Genomic DNA, 25,891 nt, shown 5'->3' on the forward strand with positions numbered 1-25,891 from the left:
TATATATATATATAGCGAGAGAGAGAGAGAGAGAGAGAGAGAGAGAGAGAGATAATTAATTTATTCTTTTACTTAAAAGCTAACAACCTTGTATTTATTATATAAATTAAAATTATATGTACAACTTTCATATCATTTGTTTTATAGATAATGATGTGATCCACTAGAAACATTAATACCAAGCTTTGTTATTGCAAATAGAGCATTTCTCCTATCACATATAAATTTGGCTCCAAATGTAATTTTTGTCATGTGCATCGCCATTTGTTTCATTCCTTTCGTCAATACACGAGTTTACAATTATGCCCAAATTATTAGTTATAATTGCCTAACCTAATAGAAAACTATTTAATTACAACATTTGAAATAATTATATAATTAAAATTACAAGCATAATATAACGGATTAAAATATTTATAGATATTTAATAATTATTTTAAATTTTGAAATAACAATTGATAATTTATAAATTATATATATATATATTAGAATCCTAAAAATAAATAATTAATAATAAAATAATCTATATAATATCAATTTTAATTCTAATTGTAACTTAATTTTAATTCTAATTTACAACATTAAATTTTATTTATTAAATATAATTATTATTCTAATCTAATTAAAAAGTTATATAATTATAATTATAACTTAATCTATATAATTAAAATAATAAAATATAATAAGAAAATTTAAAAAACAAAAACAAAAAAACTGAGAGATAGCCCACTAGTGAACATTGCCCAAAAATCCCTACGAACTGCAATGGACTCAGAAAACGAATATGAAGAAAAGTAATGTAGTGTCGAGTGGGAATGGAATTTGTACTCCAAGTGCAAATTCAATCCATTTTGAAGCGATTTCCGAACGATTTCAAACGTTCAGAGGAGCGTGCCCTAATGGCACTCAAGCGCAGATTCAATCCATTTTTACGAATAACTGTCCAGATTCAATTCACAACGTGCCCTAATGGCACTCAAATTACAATGGCCGTTGCAAAAAGCAGATCGTGTTACCGTTGGAAAAAGCAGGATTTCAATTCTTTTAAAAGGAGACTGGAGATATACTAGAGAAGCAGAGCAGATTATATTGTTCTTTCATTTTTTTTGGTTTTCTTTTTAACTTCAATATCTTTTTGGCGTGGCCACGCCTCTGAGTCTTGCTTTCCTGAGTTTGTAATTTTTACTTTTTATACTCAGATGTTTTCATTTGCAGTCTGGGTTTGAATTGCAGTTTTATGTTTTGGTATTTTGTGTATTTCTTTTCTGTGGGGCGTCATTTTTGATGGGCATGGAGGTAGGCAGCGGCAAGAATTCTACGTTCTGGAGTGGCTGATTGGAGTTATGGACAGAAAATGGTGAGTACATCTTATAGTCTGCTCTCTTGTTTTTTCTTTCATTTTGAAGAATTTATATGTTTCAAGTAGTTCATTTACAAGGGAACTTGGTGTATATTATATTATTGAATTTCTCCATCCATTCAGTTGAACGGCATAAATATTTCTTCTCTCCATCCTCTTTGGATTTCTTCATAGGATTTGAAATTGTTAGGGTAGGGTACTATCAGGAAAAATTCATAGGTATTCTATAGGGAAAAATACACGTATATGAAGTTATGAGTTCAGCAATTAGAAAATTTATGCATTCAAATTCAAACATGTATGTATTTTGTACTAAATAAGATTCATGTATCCTGTTTTAAATAGAATATATGCATTTCTACTCACATTGTACATTGCATTTAGTTCTGAGCAAAATCAATAGAGTTGAGAATTAATCACAAACTACAAAATGATGTATCATAGAGAAGCTTGTTCTTCCAATTAGAGAAACCCTTTGCATGCTGCGGAATATCTGTCAGCAGCCCTTTTTGGCAGACGTTTTCGGAAGATTTGTCAGGATTAGTAATTGAATATTTCAGGTTTTTTTTCTCCATTTGTAATCTTTTTTTTTGGTTAGTTTGCTTTCTGAGAAAAGGGTTTAGAAATTACAAGAACGCTTGTCAAGACTTAAGTTACCTTTCAGAATAAGAGCATTGAGATTTTAGAGCAAATACATTTACATTTGAGTATTTATTTGAAACTTTACTTCTAAAATCTCATCAAAGATGGGTTTCACTTGAGTAATTGAAAAACGAATTTGATTGGAGTCAAATGTATACTCATGTCTCGTGTTCTGACAGTGTAGTCTCCCTGGCCACCTTTAACAAAGCTACAGTTGCCTATGTTTTAAGCAGAGTGGTAGGAAGCCATTTTTTCGTCTAGTGACTAAGCTCAGTTGAATTCGAGGTTCTTGATGTATACTTATATCAATTCTGCCAATTGTGCGCTTGTTTTCTCGAAGGTGTCAGTGATTTTCATGGTGCATTTCCTGGAGTACCTGTTTTCTTTGTGCTTCTTCATCCTCCATTTTTTTAATTAGATATTTCGGATTCTCGCTCGTCTACTTTATGTGTAGGGGCTTCCTCCGTTTCTTGTTCAGGCCAAGTTGTATTTCCTTTCGTCTCCATTTGGTCCTCAGTCTTCTTTGTTTGTGTCTGTCTGACTTGTTCTTGTCCTATTTCTGCCATGATGGCACTAGGTTTTGTGTGGCAAGTATTTTGGCTCTTGCTGAGGCTATTGTGCAGAGGCTTGACAACCTTGTCATCCTATTTGATGGATGCATTTCATGCATGATCATACTCTTCCCATTTTTTTTTAATGAGGATTGTTTTGGTTTTGGTTGAGATTCTTGTGTTCTCTTTTGTTGATTTTGGGTATTCAGCAAAAGAGGAATAGCTGGGTTTCCTCGTTAGCACCTGTATGCAAGGAATTCAGTGGACAAAATTGTGATCAGAATGTTTATTTTGAGATTGCATAAAAACTTTATTTTATATATTCTTTTTTTAATATGTTCCATGGCCATGTTGTGGCAAAAGCGAAATGGATGATAAATTAGGTTCCTGTAAACAAATTTGACCGACATAAAAGGTTTCCTTACATCAAATTTACACTGCAAATGCATTACATGTATTAATAATATAATATATGCATTACATGTATTAATAATATAATATATTTCCTCTGTTTTCTAAGATAGACATTCTTACCCAAAAGCCAGTACAGCAACTTATGTTTCCCGTCACTTGGGAAGAGATCTCTTCCCATCTCAGTAGTCACAATTGCGATATTTCCACAGAATTGAGATGAGAATGCAAAGGTAGAGGTGGTTATCCTACATTGTAGTACATTGTTCCATTCTAACATATACAATTTGCAACCTTACATCCTTAAATAAATATATCTATAGGTGAAAGAAGTTATCCCCTTACTGTGAATACTTGGTGCTGTAAATGTAATACTAGAGCTCTTGAATATCATGCAATGCTACTATATAAACTTTGTATCAGTATGCCCTATTTTAGTAAGCTAATGGTTAATCTTGGCAGTTTGTGTTACATGTTATGTGTGGGAGGGGGATAAATATATATATTACCCTATGTTTTTTTTTAATAGTATTCTGAGTCCAATTACTGCAAAATTAAAATGAAGGAATGATAACTAGTGTGTATTTTGCAAGTAGTTAGTGTTATTGCTATTCAAAATTGTAGAAATAATATAAATGAATAAATAAATAAATAAATAAGAGATTATTCAGCCAAATCCCCTGTAACTGTAGATGGAGTTATTCAGAAGAGGGAGGTTTTAAGCTAGAGAATAGGATTTATTAATGAGAATTCTCCAACAGTCAGTGTCCTATGTTTGTCTTTATAAACTTCGAACGATTTATAGAATAATTATGTATTTATGAATTTTTCTTTATAAAATATCTATTTATTTATGTATTTATGCTACTATAAAATTTCTCCCAACGATTTATAGAATACCTATGTATTTATGTATTTTTCCTTATAGAATATCTATTTATATATGTATTTATGCTACTGTGAAATTTCCAATATGCACAGGGTTTCACAATCCTATTATATAGTTAGCTCCTAAGCTTATTATTGGCAGAATAGCTGCCGAAGATTTGTCAGGAGCTCTTTTCGGCAGTAATTTTTATTAATTTTATATAGGATTAGTAATTTATCGTTTCATGTTTTTCTGCACCATTTGCAAACATTTTTTGGTTTTCATGTTTGTTTGCTTTCTGAGAAAAGGGTTTAGAAATTACAAAAACGCTTGTTAAGACTTCGGTTACCTTTCAGAATAACAGCGTTGAGATTTTAGAGCAAATTTTTGTGCTTGTGAATTTTATTTCCAAAATTTCAGCTAACATGGGTTTCATTTGAGTAATTTAAAAACGAATTTAATGGGCTCCTTAATGGGAGTGTTGAAGTGATTGCCGAATATGTATACTCATGTTCGTGTTTTGTCTTCTCTTTAAAGTACATGCTGAGATTAGCTTTTAGGGTTTTGATATTTACACTTCATAGCGGAATTAATATATAAACTGTATATTGAATTGTGCTTGAGGAAAGTGGGCCAAATATTGTAATTATGAGTTTATAATGTCGTGAGAAACATTGGAAAGGTGAAGATTTAGGCTATACTAGCAGTTTCTTGCCTCGTGCCCGAAAACAATTTTCAACTCGCAACCAATATTTTCATTTAAAAGATTGCAAAACAGTTTCCAAAATAGTTGAAATATTCCTTGACTCGCACCTGAAAACAAATTTCAACTCGCAACCAATATTGTCATTTAAAAGGCTGCAAAAATCTGTCTCGAACTCAAGAATCCACCAGCTCTAAAACCCATCATTTATCCACAGATAGTACCAAGTATTAATGGAGTAAATATAACAACGGTTAGGAATATTCTATGGTTGTACTTAGCCTTCTAAAATATAGGTCACTTGGGATTATGTAAACGTTCACATCATGGTTAGTCTGTATTGTTGAGTACTAACTTGTCCTAGGACCACTCATCCATGACATCGAACATTATGGCTAGAATTGTTAGATGATCATTGGCTCACTTGATCACCTCTTTTTGTCTGTAATGTTTTTCAGCTGTGAAAAGATCATTGTTTAGTCTCTGCAATTGATTTTGCATTGATCTTGTGCTTTACTCTTGTTGCTAGCTGATTCTGAACCTATGACTTCACTGAAATTTTTCTTCAGCAGCACAATAGTATAATTCAATGCCAAACCTCTTTTTGGCTGTTATGTTTTTTCAGCTGTGAAAAGATCAATGTTTAGTCTCTGCAATTGATTTTGCATTGATCTTGTGCTTTACTCTTGTTGCTAGTTAATTCTGAACCGATGACTTCACTGAACTTTTTCTTCAGCAGTAGTATGAAATTGTGGGAAATAATTCATGCCGTAGTTTAATTTAATTATTTACTTTGGTAGATCATCTTCTTCCTTAACCTATTATGTGACATTTGTATGAAATTTGGAAAATGATCCCAAACCCTTGGTGTATTATCGCGTGCCTTCAAATATAGTGTGACATTACTAAGAAACTTTTAAAAATTCAAATTTAGTCAAAACACAGTCTGATTCGACTCCCTAAATTTGGTAGATTATATTCTTTTGTGATTTCAGTCAACATAATTTATCTTCCAAATTGAGTAAAATATGATCTGCCAAAATTTAAAGAATCGCTTTCCTTTCCTTCAAATATAGTGTGACATTACTAAGAAACTTTTAAAAATTCAAATCGAGTCAAAACACAGTCTGATTCGATTCTCTAAATTTGGCAGATTATATTCTTTTGTGATTTCAGTCAACATAATTTAGCTCCCAAATCGAGTAGAATATAATCTACCAAAATTTAGAGAATCGCTTCGCTTTGCTTTGCTTCCTTACACAGTCGAGCAGTAATCCATAATAGAACAATCTCCTCTTTGTAATGTGCCCTTCCAATTTTTGTTCTGAATTATAATTATATCAGTTTAGTGTTAGGATTATTCTTAATTTGTACAGTTTATTATACTTCTTATTACAAAGGCCAATATATTTCAATATAACTATTATGCTTAGATTCAATTATTGCAACTAATGAACATTTAGCTTTCGTAATACATTTGATAACTATTATATTTAAGCCCCAATTCCTACCTCTAACCTAATTCTCAACCCTATGAAGAATGGGGAATAACCATGTTAAGATGCTAGAAATCCTTTGCAAATAGTGCCTTGGTATGATGCAACACATGCCCATTTCATCGCAGGTCTTATCTATTGCCCTTGTATGATGTAGCATGGTCCATTCCACCGCAGGACTTACCTATCTTGCGAGGTATTAATACCACCTCCCCCTAACATTCCCACATTCAATCCTTCTAAAGGACAATAGGAAAGATTGAAGATTAGACTACCATATAACAATTCTTAATATATTAAGAATGTAATTGTTATGAACATATTCTAATCATTTATTTATAGGAATTTACTATCTTAGTCCATTTGCATATATCCATTCTATCTATCTATCTATCTATATTCTTCTATTTAGAATAATTCATTAATAAATACAGTTTGCTATATTATTCTCAGAATTAATGCTTATAATATATGAATATAATTATGCTCATATTATGTGTCATAGTTTGGCCTTTCATCTGTAATTATAAATTTAATGAAAATGTAAGAATTAATTGTTCTAATTATAAAATAAATTCAGCATACCAGGCTGTGGTCTGATGGCAGATTGCAATTTAAACTTGACCGATACGTGAGCAGTTCTTATTAACTGCTCTTCTATCCTATCTGATCGATGGTGATGATATTGGATGCTTTTGATTCCTTTCCTTAGGTCACACATCTTCATGTATTCCCTTTAGCAAGATACACACCCACTTAGCACCCTTGTGAAAGAGTGCAACTCTTCATTATTTCTGCCCTGTGAAAGGGACACAACCTTTCACAATCAGATCTGCATTTCTTACTTAAATCGGATCTGCATTTCTGATTCCCCAAATTATCCCCCTTCCAATGAGAATCTCTTCTTCCTTTTATATCTCATGTTTGAAGGAGTCACAACTTTTCTTTATGTCTTTTGACCATTCATTAACTTAATAAATTTTAATAATATTTAATTATATTATTTTATATTTTAATTTAATTTTTAATATTTTAATTTTATTATTATTTTATATTATTAAATTCTATTTCAAAATAAGGACATTACACTTTTCAAAATTTATGATTTATCAAATAATTACTCATTTAAATAAATATATTGCAAACTATTCTCTAATAATAATCCCAAAAATCATTGTTTACTACGGAGTATTTAGCTCTTCAGATTTTGTCAATACAACAAGATTACAAAAGATAGTACCATATACAACACGAGATCTGCATAAATATATTTATAGTCCAAGGCTTAACAAAATATCTTATACTCTACAAGCCTGCAAGTTTCCAGTACAGATAAAAGAGTTCTGTGCTTCTCATTCCAAAATCTTCTACAGCCAAGACATTTGGAATTTGGAATTTTCAACAATTTGCTGGGATTTTCGGGAGGTAGATCCCCTCAACAAATGCAACATCACCATTCCCTGTAATATAGACTTTTCAAGTTTCAACTAGGCAAAGCTCTTCCATATATTTTGATAGGATCCAAATGACTTTAATGTTTATCAGATCAATTTGAACTTTTAGTAGAGGCATTAATGAGGATAGAAGAGTAGATGGTACCGTTAGTTCATAATTCAGAAATTAGCTAGACAAATTACAAACAAAGATAAAAAATGTAGGAGGATAGAAATAAATGTGTAGATAATGATTCTCTGTCTGAGGATGGTTTTTTTTTCAGGTAGACCTCAAATTACTATTTAAAATTTTAAGCTTATTATCTGAATTGAGTTAGTAATTCTAGTTAGAAATAGTGGCATCCTTTACAGCACTTTCAGTTTGAAGCATGAAATTTGGCATCCTCTACATAGTATGTAGCAATCAACTAGTTTAACACTCGAAGGCATTATATATTAACTTTTTAATATTTTTTCTCTAAACAGGGTAGAGCCGTAGGTGATTGACTCTGCCTGACCATTTTAACAGTAGTAGAATAAACCTCACCCCACCAATACGTTCACCATATCTTGGTCACCATGTTGTCGAGGTAAGCATATTTCTTGGTTTTATCATCTATGCACGGTGAGATTTCATGTTTCTTGTATATGGGCTTTCATGTTCTTTTAAATGTATTGGGTTTTTATATTGGTCTCTTTGTTCTCTTAAATCTGTTGGGTTTTGTAAACGAGTCTCTGTTTTGCAATGCTCATTCTGCATGACTTTTGGTGGGTTTTTATACTTTAATGTTTTCAATGTTGCTCAATGCTTTAATCACAGGCGTGCCATCGTAATTGTAATTGATTCTTATACATTCTCAAAACTCCCAACATAATTCAAGATTAAGATATCTTTGTGTGCATTTGGATCGGCTGTTGCATTACTAACATAGCCTTTTTGCCAAATCCATTTTGTGTTACCCCTTTTATTTTATTTTTACAGTTGCATGTATACAAGTTCTGACAGATGAGTTTTGCACCGATCTCTTATTTTACAAATAGTTTGGTTAACTTATCTATGTTCTGCATTTTGCATGCATGGTTACCAAACATTTGTAATACCATAGAAAATCATTCAGAAATTTAGATATTATTGGTATTTCCAGGGTGAGTTTTCCCTCACTTAGATAATATTTTGAAAAATTTTGGATATTACTGGGCCATGAATAAGAGTATCGTAATAGTTATGTTTCAAAATACGTCATTGTCATTGCCACTCTCCATGGCTTTTACATTTCTGTAGAGAAGAATTTTAAACATATTTTGCATTCTTCATTAACAAGGGGGTGGGGCATGCTTTATGACATTTGACATAGAGGAGTGTTTTTTAAGTGTTATATTTTGTCTAGACTATCATTTTGTATATTTGTATATCAGAATTACAAAGATTTATAATTTAATTTTTTGTTTTCTTTTTTTGAAGGTTTTGGTGTATGTAAAAGAATCTGCAACATTATTTGTGTATTTTCATTAAATTCATTTATTGATTTTTCTTATGTCAGTTTAATTTGAATAATAAAATATTTAAATATTGTATAGTACATTGGCAGGGGAATTGATTTAAATTTTAATCATGGTTGAGTTGAGTGTTTGACTTGTATTTTCTAGAAATGTTTGAATGCAACATTTAATATTTAAAATTGAAAAAAATATTGTACTTTTGAATCAATTGTTGAAATCAGTATTTGTAAATTCATATGTAAACAAATTTGTTGTTTAATGCCAAATTTTTATTTGGAAGGGGTTGAATTGCCCCCCTTCCCAGGGCTGTGGGGAATGGTCATTGGCCATGTCCATTTTTTTCGGCCTAGTGTTCATGTTTTTCTTTTTTTGGTTATATTTTTTTATTGCATAAAATTCAATATATTTTTATTTTTATTTTTATTTCATCACATTTAATGATATGACATTTTAGCATAGTTTAATTATTTAAGTATGACAATGCCTTTCAATTATAATGTCATCTGGTGAATTGTAGTGTAATTGTGTTTGAACATCGATTTACTTAGTCTATTGAAACATGGTTTTGAAGTTTGGCATTAATTTATATTTAATCCATTTTGACTAAATTTTGACACTTTGCCTTTCGCTTTGATTGCATTTGTTGTTATTAATATAGTTTATTGTGTTTACTTCATTTGTGGTTGAACTAATTTTTTGCGTTTACTTCATTTGCATTTACTTTGTGTATGGTTGAACTTTAAGTTTACTTCATGTGTAGTTGAACTAGCTTTGTGTGGTATGTGTTTGGATTTGAACTTACACATTCACTGTGTGTAAAAAGTTTGCTAACTTTAGAATTCACTTATTTGTTTAAGTAAGTTGTGTTTTAACTTTACTTTCACTATGTATGAAGAGTGCTAATTTTGACATTCACTTATGTTGCATGTTTGAAATTTAGTGTTGAAGTGTGTTTGAACTTTGACATTCATTGTGTGTGTGTGTGTGTTTGCATACACTAACATGTTTACTTTGTGTGTGGTTGAAGTAACTTTTTGTGAAACATGTTTACAACCACTTTGTTTATATTTATACTTTGGAATGTGCATTTGGGTTTAACTTTCAATTTCACTTTGGATGAAGAGTGTACTAACTTTACTTTGACATTCACAATGTGTGCGTTTGTACATTAACATGTGTAAACTCAAGTGTTTACTTTGTGTGTGGTTTAAAACCACTTTGTTTATATTTATACTTGGCATGTGTATGTGTGTTTTAACTTTCATTCACCTTACATTAACTTTGAGATTCACTTTTGTTGCATGTTTGAATTTTGTTATTCATATTCTATGTGTGGTTAAAGTAAATTTTTGTGAAACATGTTTAAATTAGGTGTGTGACCACTTTTGTGTATGTATAATTTGGTATGTTTGAACAAACTCAATATGTGAAGTGAACTAGCTTTGTGTATAAACTTTAGTAGTTATTTTATATGTGTATAAAATTTTGCATGTTTGAACAAGCTATGCGTGAAATGAACATTGTGTAATAAGTGTTTTAACTTTGGTAACCACTTTATTTGTGTTTGTACTTTGGCATGCATGAGTATGTTTGAACTTTCACTAACAATAATGTTGCATGCTCGAACTTTAGTATGAGGTGTCTTTGAACTTTAATATTCACTTTGTGTGTGTTTATACTTTGGCATGTTTAAACTGTGTTTAGTTTGTGTGTGATTGTGTGTATATATTTGAAATTTAATATTGACATACAATTTGTGTGTTTCAATTTTTTTTTTGATCAGTAATTTTGATATATTGATTTTCAAAACAAGCTACATTCTTCCAGGGCCATTTAGATTTCAACATCCGCCCACCATTTAGTTCAAACCTACTATGCAAGATCCAACAAACTGGAAATAGAAGTAAAAATAGAATTGTGCATTCATGCACGAAATATTACAGTCATCCATAAATATTGTTTTAAAAAAAAAACCATATAAGCATAAAGCAAAAAAAAAAAAGATTTTTAGCACCGTGATCACTCAATCCGAATCGCTCTGGTTCGGCTTCTTCAATTCCTCATCAACAATCTCTGCCAAAGCTTTCCCTTTCGCTGCTTTAGTCTTCATCTTCGGAATGCAGTCCAAGTTCCCAAAGTCTGGGTCACCTTCGAGGCTTGCTAGGAACTGGACTGCTGTCCCCTCCTCGAACCGGTCACGAAGCTCTCTTCCCACCTCCATGCACGCCACCACCTTGAGTGCCTTTAGGACCTCTTCTGTTCATATCAACTTGACACAGAGCTTCATGGCTTCCCAGCCAATACGAGCTCGTTCCCTGCATTGCTCCTTTAACCGATTCTCCGGTCCTCTGACAAACGATAGTATCTCCTCCTCTACCTCTCCTTCCCAGATACGAATTCTGGTCTGAGGGATCACCCATTCCAAGATGGAATCAAGATTGATCAAGTAGTCCCCATCAACAAGCTTTTTCATTGTAAGCTTGACTTTCTCCACTTGGGTTCAAAATTCACAAGCCCAGGCCATTATCAAAGAGTAGACCTCCATGTTTGTCTTGTACCTGAAATGGATATGCACCAATTCCTCCCCCAGCATTAGCCGAGCCGCACTCCACAACTTTTCTTCCTTATATTTAAAAAGGCCTTGCATTCGTTTGTCTGACACCATTCCCAGAAAAGGGACCAATTTCTTCTCTATTCTGAGAGTGAAATTAGCCTCCATTGGACCTACTCAAACCTTGTTGATACAAAAAAACTAAATTGTAGAGACACAACAAACCTTCATTAATCTGGTTTTTAACTAATACATTACTCAAAATTCAAAATAGTTATAAATCCGTCGTCGTTTGCGACGAGACATAAATGCATAATCTGTGATATTAATGGAAAGATATTTCATGGCAGATTTACTACCCACCGCCATTGTCTTGAACAAATACTTCTTGCTTTTCAACTGCCACATTAATTACGATGCCTATGATAGTGAGTACTCGTCCTTGCTAGCTGTCTTGCGTGCTTACTGGTTTTGTGCTTCCCGGACTGCATTAATTCCACTTCCATACTCTGCCATTTCCCGACCACCACTTTGCCACTTGACATGTCATATCACATCCAATATTGGAGAGGAGGTCCGCCACTGCATTGGCACCTCTCCTGACATGGGAGACCCGAAAATCCTCAAAGGAGGTGAGTTTTTCTCGTAGTATCTCCACCCAATGAGATAGTTTCCACGAGAGTGTGTTACCCTTCGCTATTGCGTTGATCACCACTTGGGAATCCCCTTCCAGGTGCACTTTTGGTACTTTCATGTTTATGGCCAATTCCGTGGTCATTAGTGCCGCCTGTGCTTCAACTTCATTATTGTCCCATTCTGAAGTCGTCAAGCCCCCTTGAATAGGATAACCCCTTTATCATTTCTTGCAACTACTCCCACTCTTGAGATTCTCGGGTTTCCCCTAGAAGCCCCATCAAAGTTTATTTTAATCCAGTCCTTAGTAGGTGGTTCCCATTTGACCTCTTCTTTTGCTGCTTCTGAAAGGGGATGAACCCTTCGAGACCCATTAACGGGTTGGTGTGTGTTTCAATTTTGGTATTCACATTAACTTTGACATTTAATTTATGGAGCGTGTTTTAATGTTGTCATTTTTTAATGAACTTCATGTGTTGTGTTTATGTGTCTTTGTTTGAAAGTTAATTTGGATATTCAATTTTTGTGGTGTGTATTTGCACTAAATTTGGCATTCATTTTGTGTGGTGTGTGCCATTAAACTTAGTCATATTCAAGTAAACTCTATGTGCACAATGTTTGGACTTAGAATGTTTTTATTTTATGACTTTAGTATTCACTATGTATGGTTGTACTTTGTGTGAAGTATGTTTGAAATTCACTTTTTGTTTGTATGCGTGTTTTTGTTTGAAAGTTAAGTTTGGCATTTACTCTATGTGTGTTCTTATTTGAACTAACTCTCAACTTTCATTGTAGTGTGCGTATGTTGGAAAGAACTTTGACATCTATTTTTTCTATCTTATTTTCTATGGAATGTATGTATAAACAAACTTCTTTGATGTTCACATTATTATAGTGCATGCATGCATACGTGGACGTGTGATTGCATTAATTGTGTGTGTGTGTGTGTGTACATGTACATTTGGATGTTAACTTTAAGTGTGTTTTGTGATTGAACTAAATTTGACATTAACTTTGAGTGATGCATTTGTTTTAACTTTGTCATGTTTGAATTGAATCCAATGTGTTGCATGTTTTTCACTTTTATATAGTTTATAAATTCAATTTTTGTTATGTGTGTATTTAGCATCAACATTCAATTTTTGTTTGAATAAACATTAGCATGGACACTCCATGTGTGTGTTTAAATAAACATTGGAATTCAATTTATGTGGAGTGTAGTGTGTTTAAATTTTGTAATTCACTTTAGTTGTGTGTTCGTGCGTGTGTGTGTACACAATCACTTTTATGTTTTAAAACTAATTTTGCATTCATTTTTGTGTGAATTGTGTTAAAAAAATTTGGTATTTCCCTTTGTGTCATGTGTGTGTATTCATTTAGAATTCGACATTGCTTATGGCATGTGTGTTTTTAAATAAATTTAAGGGTTGGTAGTTTTCAAAGCAAGAGAGTTTGGTGAGTACATTATAGTTAATTACATATGTAGAAAATAAATAATAATATTTAAAACATGTGAATTTCAGAATTTGACATTTCTTGTGGCATGTGTGTTTAAATAAACTTAGGGTTTCGTAGTTTTCAAAGAAAGAGATAATGTGAGTACATTATAATTAATTACATATGTAGAAAATAAATAACACTATTTAAAACATGTGAGTTTTATTAATTTACATTGACATGCTCTACATTAAATCCTTAAAAGCTTCACATTCTTTGATGTACAAACATTTTTTTGTTTTTGTTTTGAGGAATTGTAATAATTGTTTGATTAATTTATCCCACTTCTTTCTTATATGTAAAAAATTAAATAACATTTTAAATTGAAAATATTGGATAGATAAATTTTTTAATATTTCGAAGAATTTCAATGATTTTTTTACATATTTTAAATTAAATTTATTTTCTTATTTTGAATAATTTGAATGATTATTTTAATGTCTTTAAACCTTTTTTTTTTTTTTAAGTTTGATAATTTTCCATCTTTATTTTCACTGTTTGAACCAATTATATTATAGATTGATAGATAATCAATATATTGTGAAGGAAATAACCAAAAACTTAAACATTGAAGGAGCATAAACCTAAGAATGTGAAGAAAAAAGAATATATAAGACAATTCATGTAAATAAAATATTAAACTACGTATATGAAGATATTCTATCTTTGCCAATTCAATTAAATCATGATATGAAAGAGACCAATTTTAGAGAAACATGCAATGAATGAAAAAACTTCATGCAATTAAACCCCTAAGTTGAATGAGTGATTAAATGTTAATTATGAATTAAAAATGATAAAATAATCGATAATGATATAACTTAAATATAAATCTAGATGTCACACAAATTGATAATATCAAATCTTATAATGAACTAAATTTGTGTAATGTAGAAAGTTTACTATTGAGAAACCTCCTAGAATTTTATATAAAAGCTTAAATTTTGAATTGGGTATGATGACAACGCCCCTAAGAGGACCCAAAATTATTGCACATATTTCAACATCATTGCATTACAATCATGATAAGTGAGTAAATGGATATCTAGAGACAACAATGCAAAGTAGTTTTCAACGATATAATATTTCACTATTCATGCATACTATCATGTCATCCGCAATAACAATATAATTTATAACATAATGACCAGTGGAGGATTAATTGCTAATAATACTTGAAACATGCCTTTAGTGTTTAGTATGGTCATGTAGAATCTGTTAGGAAATAAATAGGTTCAATGTTAAAGATTGTGAAGATCAATCTCTATCTAGTAAATCAATCAAAGAAGATACAAGGTTTGGGCAACTAGAATGTGACAATTTAAAACATATGCAAATATGAAAATTAAGTTTCTTTAATGTGAAAAACTATGATTAGATACTTCTTTTTAATAATACGAAAAAATTAGCCTACATACCATGCTTAATATACATATTTTATGTGAACTTATAATATCTATATATAAAAATATCATTACCATAAGATAGTTGCAATAAGATATAAATCAATAGCATAAAATTTTCACATAACATAACATTTACGTGGAGAAACCCTTGTGGAAAAAAAATCCATCAAGAAGAGAGGCCATGTATGCATGCAAAGCAACCATGTCAACTATCACTGAAACTTGCACCAATTTTTACATGAACATAAGCATTAGATTCAAATGATAACAAAGGATCTATGTAACTACCTTACGTATACCACATTGATTTGCAAATCCTATAGCCAAACATGTTGCAATATCTCTCTCACCACTTGTCTCCATAGCTCTCCCAAGTTCTTCACACAACCATGTGAATATAAACATCCAAAAAACAAAACAAGACCAAATAGAGAACTTGCAATTAAAACCATATCCTTGTTCCACACTAGCATGTACCAAGTTGTGTAATTTAAGATCTCCTTTGCCATTCCAAAAGTAAAAGGATATCAAGATCTAATATTCAAATAAAATGAAACATGTCAACAATAGATGTAAACCTTGCACATCAAAGGTAAAACAAACAAATCAAGCATTTCCATAACAAAGGGAATATGCCTAAAGTTAAAAACCATTTCTTATACCTCACCAAATAAGTCCTCAAAACCTTATCTATATCTCAAGACCAACAAGGAGAACAATGAAAACCCATAAAACTATGCATCATATTCTCAACAAGTCCTTAGAATTGTTGTATTCAGGACTAGCTCACATGAGAAAACAAGATACAGACTAAAAAATATATTTGATAACCAGGCAGACAATACCTCTCATATCAATCACTTTTTGAGTAGATCAAGAGTGGGAAACAAGATTGTCATGAGGACACAAAACCAAGCAATCAAATTTTACAATAAATGACAATTTTTCTCTTCAAGTCCATAATGGATTGACATCCATAAATAGGTATAGGTTGTTCGACCTTTCTATTGAAATCCTAATCAAAGAGTAGCCATCTTAGCACATGATCCCAAAAAACATGAGATCTCATAGCCTCACCCAAGGCTCTCTAGTTTGCATGAACAACCACTCAATCCATTCTAACTTCAAATGTAACCCTATAAAATAATGAAACTCCAAGCAAATGATTAATACTCAAAACCAAAGAGAACTAACAAAACCATTGTCAAAGTTTCAACAATAAGATCAGGAACATATCATGACATCATGATCTAACATCTCCTTAAAAGATCATCATCTGCTCCAAAAAACATATTGTAAACCAACATCTCACCAGAACTCAAAAGGCCTCCATGGCAAACCAAGATGTCACCATCTCCAAACCACACAAAGATAACCATCCATCATAAAATGGTGAATCCATATCATTGCCAAAGCTCCCACTGAACTACTTAACCAAACTCTCCATGAGTAGTGATAACCATCTCCTAATTGAAGATCCTTCGTGGTCCCAATATGATCAAAGAACTCAACACCAAGAGTGCTCAAAGGGAAGAGTCAAACCACAATCTCCAAACCAAAAAGATATAAAACATCACATCATTTGTCAATAGAACCAAAGATATCAAAATCTCATTGCATTTTAAAGGTAGAATCCAAGAGTTTCACATGAGACCAAGACCCATTGTAAAAGATCATCCATATTCTAATGAAATATTGTCAATGACTCACTACACATAGCAACCACAAAAAGATTAGAACCAAAATCTCGAAACAAAGAAGATACAATGCATTATGTAATTCCATAAATTTCCCATTGAAAGTGATACCAAATTATACATGGCATCATGAATATCATTACCAAAATTCCACTAAAAGTGAATAGAGCTTTTCATGCACCATAAACCACTATTAATATTCAAATGAACATCTCTATGAGGTATTCCTGAAAAATCCGTTTCTCACTACAATCAACATACCAATGTAATAACGGTGATCAACAATAAGGCCTATTGAACAAATTCCTCATTAGAAAATTTACAAGATCAATAGATTTGCAATGTCTCAAAGGAGAAACACATAGTCAATGCTCCAATCTCAAATAACTAAAAGGTTCAACCCCAAATTAGTGTCATGCATAATAGAGATAATCAAACATAAAATGTGGATTTCCATGTCTCTAACACAAAAAACAGTAATAGATCTGATTTGCAGAACAAACCCACATAAGAATAACCATAGGTCAATAAGAACCCTCCCAGCAAGCATGCAAGCCTATAATTGTCTTCATTTAGAACACCTTCAATACTGTCTTACCACAGATTTTAGTTAACATGTAAAACCTGCAAAACCTCTGTAAATTTGAATCCACTTAAATATCTAGACATTCACATTAAGCATGTCATCTGAACAGTTGGATAAGCACATATCTACAAACTAACATATTAAAAAGAAGATAAAAATGCAACTTAATAGGAAAACCAATTCAAGAGCTTAAAACATTTGAAATATATCAACTCCACAACTCATAAAGAGGTCTATGGCTTATCTTTCAGTGCTTGCCTGTAACCATGGGCTAAAACCATGAACCCAACATAAGAACTCCATTTTATAATCTAAGTCGGTGTTTCTCCATATAACTAGGATGCAAATACCTATCCAATATGAACACCTTTTCACTACACATGATCACAAGGTAAAGGAACAAAATCACCTAACAAGAGGTTACATATTGTCAAACAAGAAATCTTTTATTAATCTTAAAATACTTCCCAAAAATAGTTCATAACCAGTACTGGTAACTACTCAATCAATCACTTAAAGTAGATCTACCAAACTACTCATTCGTGTGTTCATCAACATGTAAGCAATGTAATAAAATCAAATCCACACATAAACAAATCAACCACCATATGAACATTGAGATTTTTCACATGGAAACCCAAATGGGAAAAACCACGGTGGGAATTGGTACCCACAAAATTTGCACTCTTTCGGAATGCACCGTGTTAAAGGCCTAGCTCGGCTAGGAGCAGACCTTGTTAGGAGTAACCCGGTGAAGGGATTTTAACCTCAACCCTATTAGGAGTAACCTTGCTAAAGGATATAAAATCAAGTTAATGAGCCACTCGGTGAAGGGATTTACAATATGAGGCCTGTTAGGACCTACTCGGTAAAGGGATTTTAATACTGCTGTAACTGTTAGGGAACAATAGGTAAATGACCTTATCAGAACACTCTCTGCTTGCTAGTACAGATCCTTTTTAGCTCAATATCTACTTCTCACATGCAGACTCTTTAATCTGATTCATCACACTCTTCTTCTCTGATCACCGACACAAAATCTCTTCTCAAACTCGACCTAAATACACTATTCAACTAGGTCGGTTACATAACCCTAACTTACAATGAATTTACATCATAGATCATATTAGATCATTACAAATCATTATAGATCATCATTTCAGACCATTACAACAAATTTCAAGACAATTATAACACATCACCACACATCGATCTGATAATCTGTCAAACCCTTATCACATTCTGCTAAGCGCTTTACTGTTTCCTAAGAAATTCGCTCCTTGATCATGCTCAAACAACATCTTATCACTTCACATGGATTTTGACACGTCACCACTAAGTAATGAACATGATAAGATTCACCACCAAACCATAAATAATTACTGATTAAAGATCTTGTCACCAGTTCTCAAACCCTACACTGAATATACAACAGTCAATTAAAAACATGACTTCCAGTTCACCAAATATGGTGCGGTTCCAGTCTAGACTGATTATAATTTCATAAGCATACATTCTGAACCACAACACCTAACTCAACACGGATCTCTACCGCAACCATCTCCTACTCCGTTCTTGCTTACCGAGATTGACTGCAACTTAGTAGCTTTTCTGTCCAACTCAATTCATTACCGGTTAGGCTATACGTAGATAACTTAGATGATATACCAAACATAAACAAACAAGGTTGCCATCAATGAAAACATAAACAACTGATCATAAAGCATCATATCACAATTATATCATCACCAACAATCCATCAATATATCATCATCATCCTTTACTAGTACATGATCATCTCCATCAATTATGCCAACATGCTAGCAGCCTATTGCCTTTTCCAAGAGCCCACTTGGAGAAGCCCAAATGTCACTCATTTGTCCACTTACTAAATCATTAATTATCTTATTCTAGGTGTCCACATATGGGGAGAATAAGATTAAGTAATTATGTTCACAACCCACCTTTACTGCTGCTAGTGGAACCTGTCATCCCTAAATGTATTACAAACAATAGTGAGAATTAAATATTATAAATTATTTTTTCAATACACCTTAAGTGCCTTAAAACACCTTCCAAGGATGTTGGAACCATGCAATAGGATGTATAAGATAGACGATGCCTTAATCCTAACATAACCACGTCCTTAACTTCTCTTCATTTGCATTGGCATGCAATATTATCCCAACCATAGTGGATTCCATCCCTATCCCCGTTTAAGCAGAGTTTGTAGCTTGTGATGAGAGAGTAGACAATCAACTAGCCTAAAGTTCAATAGGTCAACTCCCCAATGACCATTCACGTAAGGTGTTACCTCAAACTAATAATTTAAAAGACCATTTTCCTTATTAGGATGCAACATAACTATACTATGAGGTTTATGTGGTTTGTTATCTACCTATTCTTCATTAGAAAATCTATTTTGCTTACATTCTATAGATGAATATGTAAACAAAAACCTCCATTGTTGTCTTGTCATTGGCCATAAGACCCACCCACTCCTAGTAGAATCTATTTGACTATCTAAGTGGTACGACTAATAGTCCATCAACATAATATGCTCCTTGAATAATATCTTTCTTGAGTATCAATAAGCTTATATCTTTAAGAATTCATAAAGTTTATCCATTGGTGCTTATGTTGGATGGAGAGGATTAGCCTATGTATTAGATGCATATGGCCTCACATTATGCCCTCATAAGGTCTTGATTCCATCCATTGCCATAAAATTCATCATCTGTACTCCTCTTAGCAATATATCTAAAAATAAATTCTTAATTTGAGAATTATTTTCTAAACCTAACTCCCTCTATGGCTCACCTATATAGATCCAACAATGGTAGGATGAAAAGAATGTATTTTAACCTTTCCTTTCCCTATATACTTTTAGCTAATACTCAGCCAATGGAAAGTGTACAATCATACCAAGGAAGAAAGGAATTATAAGTAGAAACTTGCTACCCATTCTCATATGCTAGATTGCTATTGCATATCACATGGCCTAAAAGGCACTAGAGTTATTATAAATTTAATTATAGTGCTGGTTGGCTAGCTAGAATGCAAGGCGTGAGTTAAAGAGAGGGCTTGATTGCCCCCAAAGTCCTAAGGTGAATATAAAGTTAAGCCATTCCTTCTTTAACAACCTGTTTGGTGAACTCCTCTCACTTCCAACCTTAATTTAGTAATTCCCACATAATGTTTACCCATATTGACCATTCCCTTCTATCCCTTTATTAAGGGTCAGTGCAAGAAGCCGAGTCCACTTTTTGGCCAATAAGTGGAAGTTTTTTCCCTAATTTTCAGATTTTGTCTCATTTGAGTTTAAATTTTGAAACACTTGGAGATTGAATCTTGGAAAAAGTCAATAATATAAAAGATATCCCTTTGAGTCTACTTTCTAAATATGTAATTTATTTTAATACCCACATAATAAAAAAATAACTTTTTGAATGGAGTTCTAAAAACTACGTTTTAAAAATGCCTGTTTCAGGACCATACCATGCATGTGTACGACCCACACTTTTTGACACATTTAAAATTATTTTCTCAAACTATTTTGCGAAATGGTTTGTAACACATTAAAGATTGATGAGCATATTTTTCTATATTTTTAATTTTTTTTTTTAATTAATTTTTTAATGATCGTAATTATCTTTTTAAAAATTTGACATGTACAACCCACGTAATTTGATGTAAACTTTAACATTTTTTTATTTTTTTTAATAGAAAATAATTTTTTGTAGATTGATGAAATATGATTTTTTTTTCAAAATTCATTAAAATAAAAAAGTTATTAAATTAACAAAATTAGTTAATATTTCAAGTTTATGGAACCGATTTAGTATAAATTAAATGAAAAATAGTTAAAATAATTAATTTTTAAATAAATTTACATATTTATAATCTAGACAGTATAATATGAAATGGGTTTTAATTTTGTATAAAAATTCTCTAATTAGAGGCACGTAAACTATTTTAGGCATTCATATTTGTGCTTTCGTTCATGGAGATTTGAATTTGTAGGTCCATGTCTCAGGTGTGGTCATACCAGGCCTATCCTGGACCTAATCCCGAAGCAAGTGGTGGGTTGTGGAATCAACTTCCATAGAACGGGAAAACGGGGGCCTGTTCCTTTTTTTAACCATTGGTTTTGGGAACGGGCCCCTGTTTTCAAAACGGAGGCCTGTTCCTAAATTACCGTTACTATATAAAAAAGGACAGGTTGCATCAAATTACCAAATTATCATTGGAATCCGTATTGACAAATTTTTTTTAAAGCATTTGGCACTACTTTTTTTTTTTATCCTTTTTACACAAATTTCATAAGAAATCGGTAAAAAGAAATATTATTTTTTGAAGAGGAGTTTGTAAAGATGGGTTCTAAGAAACAACAAAAGAAATAAAGGAAGACAATGACAACAAACAAAATTCAAGCACAAAGAGAGGAAGTAAAACGCCAAAGAGATCGAAGATCACAACAATGACAATTGAATAACACTTCTACTTCAATGCTCGTTGTAGATGAGACCATTGAAGAGATCAAGATTGACGCAAGAAATGTAGAACCAAACACAGGTATGACTGTTGATGCAAATGTTCATGTGGATGAAAATCTTGGTATGTTTTTAAATCCCCAAGACTATGATACCAATCAAATTGCTGATTTAAGTGAAGCTGGATATAAATTTAATACACCAATACGAAAAGAAATAAAAATTGAAAATATTACACCACCCTCTCTGAAAGAAAATGAATGTAATTTTTTTACTATTGATAGCAATGTGCTAGATAATTTTAATGGGTTAGTTTCTTGGAGACAAATCAGAACACATGCGAACAAATTATATAAACAATTTTTCTATAATTAAAAGTTAGGATTCCAATGTCAATTAATGCTACAATTAATAAAAATGTTAAAAATGCGTAAAGTCATGAAAAAAATAGGCATTTATGCAAAACCAAAAAGAAAAGATGAATCATATAAAAAAGTTGTATATACTATTGCCAGTGCCATCGATTCTATCAGAAAAACAAGTTGATCTAAAGATAAGAATGCAGCATGTAGAGTTATAACAACTGCTATAGTTGACAAAACAATTGTTAGTAAAAGAATTCTAAGTGATATAAGTGACTGTTTAAACTTACATCGTAGAACCTTGTCAAGAGCAGCCAAAAGAAGAGACACAATTGAAATTGATCCACTAAACCATTGTTGGAGTTTTAGTGGTAGACTTCAAAGGTCGGACATGAAATTAAATGATGAAACTAAACAGTTAATCGCAAAATTTTGGCATGATAACACTAGAGTTTCATCAAATACTAGAGATGTTTTAAAGTTAAGCAAGGGATCAAAAATTCGTGATCGTCATCCAAAACATCTTCTTGACATGACTCAAACTGAATTCATTAAAAAAATTAGTGATGAATCTGCATTAATGAATTTATGAATTAGTCAAAGATCATTTGAAAAATGCAAACCCTGGTATGTTAAAATCAATAAACAAAGAATATCTTGTTGTTGATAAAAATGTTCAGTTTCGTTACTATTATGACGTTTTTTGATATATACATTGTATGTTGCATGATAATGATCTTGTGTAGGATTGTGGTGTTTATGTTCCACCTGAAACTATAAAAGATTTTATTGCAAGATTATTTTGTGAACCACCTAATGAGCAATTATTTCTTTCCAGTTCATGCATTTATGGCCTTTGCAATTTATGTGGGAACTATTCTTTGATAGGTGAATGTTTGCACATGAACATGTTTCATTTGAGTTTGGACAAAAAATGGTTGATGTTAAGATATTTAAAAATATAGAATACCCTTTAAAGGAAGGAAAGATGGGGAAACCTTTAGAATTGATTATAGAACAAAATAGTGTGAATGCATTTATCAGTGAGTTTAAAAGTCATATTGTTCCAAAATATGTGAAACATTCCCAACATGCCCGATGGCTTCATGGACAATTTCACATATGCAAGAACACATTTCCAGTTGGAACAATAGTATTAGTTGTGGATTTTGTAGAAAATTATACTCTAAAACCACAAGAGGAAACTCAATCACAATACTACAACTCAGTGCAAGTGGCCATATTTCTGCACATTATATATAGACATGACCATGACAGTACAAAAGATAACAATTTTTTTTTGAGGGAGTATCATTTCTATGTTAGTGATAATCGATTACACTCGTCAGAGTTTTTTCAACATTGATTCGAGGTATTTCATGATAATCTTAAGGAAAGAGAAATTGACATGAAACAACATATGATATGGTCAGATAACTGCACTGGACAATTAAAAAATGCATGAATGTTTTATTGGCTACGTAGAGTTCACAAGAAAACCAATGTCCAACATTTATGGAGTTTTTTTGAAGCGGGACATGGTAAGGGGGAACACGATGGAGCTAGTGCCTGTGTAAAAAAAACTCTTGCTAGAGAACAATTGAAATTGGAGGATGCAGTGAAATTCAGAGATGCTCGTGCAGTTGTTGATTGCTGCAATTCAAAGTTGTCAAAAGGATCAACTGAGAACTCTGCAATTCAACGTTTCTTCTGGTTGGCAGAGGAAGATAGTATTCCTGTTCGACATGATTGTAATACGATCATTGGATCAGATAAATGGCATTCGTTTAAGAGTTCTAATTCAAACACATGGACTATATTTACAAGGGAGCTTGCTTTCTTTTGTTAGTTTTGTGTTTCCGGAGATTGGGAATTTTGTGAGAATAAAGAATGGGTTGAAGAATGGCAACAAAGATCATTGACACCCATAGATGCAAATGATACGCACGAAAGAACTGATGAAGATATGGATCAGGTGTTTGCATCAAATGACTATGATCAAATTTTAGATCTTATACAACAAGGTAAAATTGTTTTTGAATTTTTTTTGATTTATTAAATAGTACATATATGAAATCTTACAGTGTATATTTTTGTTTTTCTATCTCATTAAATATTAAAATAAAATTGTTTTGTGCACAAGACATGTCTATGTTGTTGTTGCACCAGAGGACAATGAAGAGGGGACAGAGTATTGGTTGGCTCGATGTGTAGAGCCAAACATAAGCTAACCACTCCTCGAGTAGATGATGATGGTTATGTCTATCCAACAAGATCTGTGGTTGTTGTTGGCACCTGATTACACAAATATCTAACAAGAAATAATGGATTGCCCACGTTTGAAGATTATGAATTAGAGAAGAAGATTGTACATTACTCGCATTTGGTAGTGGCAACTAATATAAAATTGGATAGATATCATGGCAGACCTGCTAATAAACAATTGTGGACTCTCTCTATGGAAGAGCACGAGACAATTATAGATGCTTTGTAAAAGAGAGAGGATGCATATGGTATAACATAATGAATATATACATGTAAGTTATATTTTGAACCCTTAATCCACCTCCCTTTTAAAAGTACTGATGTATATTTTATATAGCATTTTAAATCATGCATCCTAATTATAAAATCTAATCTAGTAATTTTGTTTCAAGTCTACCACAAGTAGAAGGCATTAATGAAAACCAAGTTATTTATTTGAATAATTACAAGTAAGTTATTTAGTTTTGTACCCTTAAGGAAACTCCCATTGAAGAGTTATGATATATGCTTTATGTTGTATTTTAAATTGAATGCATCCTCATTATAAAAACTAATCATGGCATCAATGAATATTATTATTTTGCATTTACAAATATGTTTAAGGTTAAATTTTTAAATTTTACTTGAGTAAAGTAATATTCTTGCACTTGAATGTTGAATTATGATTGTCTATTTTATATGATATGTTTTTTTTGCAGGTCCCTTAGGAGATGAAGTCAAAGATTTTAGATAGGTCTACTTGATTACAGTTTGTGTAATATACATAAATGAGAGACTATTGGTCAAATTCTTGAATGAGATAATTATGTTTTAATAAAGTTCTATTCAATATATTATATATTCTATCGGGTATATTTAATTTCATACATAGCACACTGGTTCTACTTGTACCCCACCATACCACCTACTTTGTTCCTTACATTTTTCTCTTATCATCATTGTTATTGAAATGGTAATTATATATTTAAACCCATGTTTTGATACTTTTCTCTTATGATAATTATTATTGTACTGGTAATTATATATTTGATTATATATTTTGCATATCTATATGATGATTAATACTTTTTAATTTAGCTTAAAATATGTTATAATTATAAGATATGTTTAGATACTTTGGTCTTATAATCATTGTTAGTTCATGATGTACACCTTTATTTTATCTAATAACAAGTTATTTAAATAAAATTCCATAAATAAAATTTCAAGTCCACATAATCCATATAAAGTTATTTAAGCAAAAGTTCCATAAATAAAATTTTAAGTCCACATAATCCATATAATATCTAATCCATATATATCTGAATGGTAACATGATGAACTCCACATAATATCTAATGTGCATATATATGTAGTCCAAATAATATATATGATCTAATCCTATTATGCAACTATCCATATATATAAAGTATGTGCACGTCCAAGACAATATATACA

General features: G+C 31.8%; 1 long non-coding RNA gene across 2 annotated transcripts; it reads left to right on the forward strand.

Moving 5' to 3' along the window:
• The first annotated feature begins 739 nt into the window (after positions 1-739).
• On the forward strand, positions 740-25,316 carry LOC131034480 (uncharacterized). Of its 2 annotated transcripts, none has more exons than XR_009103802.2 (3): positions 740-1,357; positions 7,951-8,054; positions 25,153-25,316. It is a non-coding gene; the product is annotated as an uncharacterized LOC131034480 (long non-coding RNA). The 2 variants fall into 2 exon arrangements; XR_009358845.1 differs by lacking the exon at positions 25,153-25,316 and adding an exon at positions 8,447-8,659.
• The last annotated feature ends 575 nt before the right edge of the window (positions 25,317-25,891 follow it).

This window comes from Cryptomeria japonica, chromosome 9 (genome assembly GCF_030272615.1).
Source record: "Cryptomeria japonica chromosome 9, Sugi_1.0, whole genome shotgun sequence".
NCBI lineage: Eukaryota > Viridiplantae > Streptophyta > Pinopsida > Cupressales > Cupressaceae > Cryptomeria > Cryptomeria japonica.